Here is a 6000-nt window from a genome sequence, read left to right as displayed (position 1 = left end):
CGGGACAAGGGGACAGCAGAGGCTGACAGGAGCCGCCTGAGTGAAGAACTGCAGCAGCTTAAGAAAGAGGTGGACAGTCAGCTGACCCGCACGCTCACATTTATACGACTTGTTAGCGACAGAGCGGGGATGAATGGAGGCCGCAATTAGTGGAACTACATGTAGAGCACAACATGTGATGCTCTCCTTGGGTGATCCATCATGACTCCGTCAGGGTGGGACGTTACGCTGAATGTAACTTCATCCCAAATGTTGGCAGTTAGCGTCAACCAGAGAATTATACAGTAGTTGTAGGACAGAGGAGCCATGGGTTGAATGCCAACTCAGCAACTGCAAGCAAAACATATGGGCCTGAAAATAAAAGACTAAAAGTCATAAGAGATAATGTTAGTAATCAAAAATGTCATGAAATGTTTTCTTGAATTGTGAGGCTGTTTATAAAATATATTCTTATTGTCAACAAAATCAAATGAAAACCAACAATTGATAGATAGCATTGAAAGGTATTCCTCCGTGTTACAGTGCTCCACTGGTGTTCCAACACTTAAAAAATACATCAGTGCTTTAAGGCCGTATCCTCGCACAGCGGATCGTATGATATCTTCAAAAGTTATTTTTTGTGCATTTTCCATCTGCTGTGTTTAAGAAAACAAAACGACTTGGGAAAGGTTGTGGTTTGGATGTAAAGTTATTTAAGTGAGGACATATACAAATGATAGTGTTTTACTTTTCGTATGTATAGCTGTTAAAGTGAAATGTGTGTTGTTGACCGTGACGTTGTTCCTAAATAGAACCGCTTCACAGTAACGACGGGGCGTAAAATGACACGTGAAAAGCCTGAAATGCATCATCGTGACACTTGTCCTCAAGCTAACTGGGTGGCAGACGGATCAAAGGTCAAATTTCAGGCGCGTTTTCCACTTATTTCTCTGATTTCCTTCCCCCATGGGTCACTGGCTCTTCAAGGTGCTCCAGTTAGTTAGAGCTGCAGTGTAATCCACACACAACAGGACTCACATTTGAATATTTACTGGTTTAAAGCCTCCAAGCAAAGATATATGGAAGACTTAAAATGCCGAAAGTAAAACGAATTAAGTGGACGTGTCACTTAATAATTCTATTTATATGATCTCCCATGTGATCAGGTTGGACATATAGACCCCGCAAAGGGACACAACAGGTGATTGTGCAGATCCTAAAGCCCAACAGATGAAAAGGTTCCAGTTGTGGCGGCACTCACTCTTCACAAACAAGGAGCCTCAAACGCAAAGGGAAACCCCGTTTGTACATCACAAGTGTGACAACATCTTCAGGTCAGATGACGTATTGAGACACATGGATTTAAATTCTTAAAAACAAAAAGTGAGATTTAAAAAAATGATTCTACGCCACACTTGAAGCCGGTTAATGACGGGACAGAGGGGGTGTGGTCTCTCTTTTTGCTGCCAGTGAGAAACCCAGTACTTTCTCCAGATCATGGGATGAGAGGAAACACTTAATAAACAAATAGAAATGAAGGCTAATAGTCTTAATTTCCACCAGATTTGGATGTTGGATTTTTAGTTATTAGCATTAATATCCGTCAATCAGCTGGAGCACAAACGGGATGTAACATTACCGGTGGACCGAATCGACTCAATTCTGACCCGTGACATTGATTCCTGCCTGTCCCCTCTGCAGCACACAGACCTGCAGCTTTCACTTGCACAAGCAGAGAAGAGTTACTTTGAAACCAAGCTGAAGCTGGACCGGGTGTCGGGGGAGAAACAGGCCCTGCTGCGGGAGAACGGGAGCCTGGAGGGGGACAGAGACGACCTCCGACACAAGCTGAGACAGATCACAGAGGAGAACGTCCAGATCCAACAGAGGTGGGTCTGTTTCACCCACACCTGGCTGTGAACCCAACGTACATTTTTGGGACATTAAAGCTGCACTATAGGCAGAAAGTTTTGTATAAAAAAAATAAATACACCTTGAATTTGCCGACAACAGGAGGGCCTCATGCAGGAAGTGATGTAACAACAAATTTCCTCTCATTTTCGTCCACAATTTGTTCTTATTTGGTTAGTACCCATTGATTTCTGGGATTTAAAAGTGTACCTCAAATTCACGACTGCTGAAGTTCTGGTTGTCTGGTTCAAACAAACGCATGACTTTCACCCAGGAGACCGTTGAACGTGTCTAATCGGATGTACTAAACCTGTAGAGCTTAATTTACGTAACTACACGTCCTTGTTTTAACCCAAACTACGATATTTTCCTAAACATAACCACGTAGTTTTGTTCGAATTTAACTAACCACCGCGCGTCCATATGCGACGGTTTACGTTGACTACTTAACTCACGCCTGTAACTTAATTGACGTAACAAACATTCTTATTTTAACCCAAACCAATGATCTCTTCCTAAACATAACTATGTGATTTTGTGTGTCCGCGTGTGACGGGTTGGGAACGAGGACGCCACTTAAACGGAACGCTTAAAATGAAAAGATTCGCAAAATGTGCTCGAAAGTGGCGCGCTATTTATACGCCTTCCCGTGACATCACGCTGCACCAGAACTCTGCATCTGCTTGATTTAGAAAGCCTTTTAAAACTTTACCGGAGGAGATGAGTCAACGTGAACTGTTGAGAACTGATGGTAGACTGTAAAGCCAAGCCAGTAGTGTTAAACACCACTTTAGTTAAGAGGGGGAGTTGGAACAATGTCAACGGCGCCAGAGGAGGGATGCTTTAGGTTCACAATGTCACCGAAATATAAAAAGATGAGCAGCAAGGTTGAAGGTCAAACCTGATTGTAACCCCTTATCAACAAGGAATATAGTGGGAGCTTCACCTAGAGGAGGCAATAAATCCACACGTAAGAGCAAACTGTGTAACAAGAGAATTTAGTCAGAAGAGGGTGATTTATTCCATATATATACATATATGTATATATACATATACATACACATATATACTGTACGTATATATATATATATATATATCTGTATATATAAGTCTTTTGGACCACCCAGCGCTGCATCAAACATTAACTGTATGAGTACTTTAGCTCCGTTTAAGTTCTAATCTTTCAACAACTAGAAAGGATTTTGTTTTTTTACCTCCTGCTGAGTGTAAAGCCGGGAGCATAAATTGCAGCAGGAGAAGAAGAACAGCTTGGCTGAATTGCTCCACATCTAACCTAAACCGCATTCGCCGCCGAACTCGAAGCATCAAAGCAGTTGGCGCTGCTAAAAGTTAAGAGTTATCATTTTGACCTCTGCTTCGGTTTGATCCAGAGCGCCACGGTTTTATTTCCAACATTTTTCGTGTTATTTTCGGGGTTAAATTAAACTCAGTGCCCAAGGCAAATGTCCAGAATCAATCTTCAATCGGAGACAGACTGTCAACATGATTAAAAATCATCTGTGACAAAGAAAACAAAAAACATTTCCGCTGGAATGATGAATGAGGTCAGTCAGTGCCTCGACCTTTCACAATGGAGAGCTCGACTGGAGGACGGAGGAGCTGAGAGGAAAGCAGAGGAGAGGAGGGAAGCGACACGTGAAGAAGAGATAATAATATATGATAACAATGAATGTCAGAGAAGAGAAGGGCTCTTTCATTCCAAGACGTTTCACGAGATCAATGGTGGATTTCAAACACTCCCTTAAAAGTTCAAAAAGAAACTACTCTGGTCTCTACTGGTGGTCTCTGTGCGGTGTCAGTCAACTAAGGTGATTCTTCAAAGGGGCAAATTCCTAACTCCAGCTGTGCTTGATTACTATAGATTTATCCAAACATAACTGGGCTGCACAGGTACACCAAAGAGGTTTAAGTGTCCTTTATTCACTTGTTGCTGTGATTTATATGCTAATCATTTTGTTTTTGTATCTGCGGGATCTTTAAAATGACTGATTGTCATTTTAATTTCTGTTATGACGCACAAAGCAGTTTCAAAACACAAGTTTTCTTCGCAAAATAGAAGTCGAAAGGCCAATAAAAAAAAAGGGGCGCAGTCAAGAGTGAGCTCCTGCGGTGAGAAAAATTGAGATATTTTGGGGGTGTAAGTTCAAGTCTTGTGTTCACAGTGAGGTGAATTCGAGGCGCAGGGCGGCGGCGGCGGAGGAGGAGGGCGGGAAGGCCAACCAGGCTCAGCGGGAGGCCGAGGCCGAGAGGCGCCTGGCTGAGAAGGAGAGGCAGGAGAGGACGGCCGAGTGTCTGGGCTGGAGGGAGAAGCACCGGGAGTTAGCCGACGGGGTCAGAGGTCAGGAGGACCTGAAGGCCCTGAGGCAGAATAAAGCAGTAAGAGGGCATCCACGACAGCGCCACCGATCACACGCTAGAGACGAGAGGGATGGGCTTCTCAGCAGGGAGTGATCCATAGGATAAAAAAAATGTAAGGTACATTTTACGTTTGTTTTCCCCAACAGTGTCAAGCCAACATCAAGAGTTACTTCCTCTGCATGACAGAAAGCAACCAGAGGGTTAAAATTCTCAAAAATCAAGACGGCACCCCGAGAAATTTTACGGTGAGATGACTCTACAGATGTTGTTGAATAATGTTAACATATAACATACACATGTGAAAGTGTTAAATTATCTTTTTTGTTCAGGAAGGTGACCCTGTGTACATCTCCACCCCTGAATCTGGTCCCGAAGAGGCGGAAAGGAGTTCATCCAGGTAACGCCGTGGCCACCAGAGGGCCCTAAAAACAGCTCATTTCACCAACACATTGAAACCTTGTATATCAACGAAGACAATGCAGTATTACCCAAATGGTTTTATGGATGGAAAAACAAAGGCCGCAGTTCATGGAGGGGAATCTGTGTGTGTGTGTGGACAGAAAAGCCTGATCACAAAGGTGAAAGGTCAATTTAAAGGATTCCCCCCTTGAGAGGGATCTGTTGCATTTGAAATGTACAATCACTCACTGGCTTTTAACTGAATCCTTTCCTCAGGACCATGTTCAAGGTCTCCGCCCCACACACGGGCAGGGATCCGGGCCCGAGTCACTTCGACGAGCTGGCCGCCTTCGGAGGAGAGCGACCGGACTCCGCACCTCCACGCAGGAGCAGGAAGGTGGTGGAATACTTCTGGATCCCCACAGACCAGGAATAGTTCACGATTTAACGTTTTGCCATCGCGGCAGAAGGGCGAAACCTGCTTTGCATTGAAATGATTGTTGTTGGGGAAAAAAGACACAAACTCCTGCAGCTTTGGACATTTGAAAGCCTGAAGTCAGTCACCATACAGCCTGAATATTTATTTAGTTTTCATACATCTCAAACTGTACTTCGTACATTTATTAAATTCATATCAGCTTCATATCAATAGTCCCTATTTTGACCCCAAAACTACTTCTACTATTCCTGTCATGAGTTCCTTTCTACAAGTGTTACTTAGAGCTGAAGATGGATACGTACAGTATGTATTTGTACCCGTGTCTGACTCAAACGAGCATCTAAAAACTGATTTGAATATTAAACTTAAGTACAAACTATTTTTGTTGGCATTTCAAGGTGCTAAAGTCTAAATTCAGAGCATATCCATGATTGGGGGATTGTCAACATGGTGACAGCTGGGCCAGCAGTTAGCAGCTCACAGTGCTTACGCATTAAGTGTGTGACGCTCACATTGACGGGCATAAAGAGCATGCACGGCCAGCCCACATATGTAAAGAGAAGCTCGGATAACACGCAACGTCATTCTCTACTCCGGTAGAACTAAATCACAACAGATTAGTTTGATGCAATTAATGCTCCAAATTTAAAATGCATTACTCATAATGCCAAAGATAAGTCTGTACCTTTCTAAACACTTTGTACGACATAACTGTTCAAATGTACAATCCAAGGTTTGGAGAAACTCCTTAAGGTCGAACCAGCAGAGTAAGAATAGAATCACATTGTTCTCTTGAGTGTGAAGCCTTTTAACGGGGAGTTTATAACATAAATAAAAGTGAAAACTAGTTTTGGTGCTCATGTACTGGACTTTGACATTAAAGCAGTAGGAGG

This window comes from Anarhichas minor, unplaced genomic scaffold (assembly GCF_050575085.1).
Source record: "Anarhichas minor isolate MPS153535 unplaced genomic scaffold, ASM5057508v1 ptg000011l, whole genome shotgun sequence".
In the NCBI taxonomy this organism is placed as follows: Eukaryota; Metazoa; Chordata; class Actinopteri; order Perciformes; family Anarhichadidae; genus Anarhichas; species Anarhichas minor.
This window is presented reverse-complemented; position numbering follows the sequence as displayed.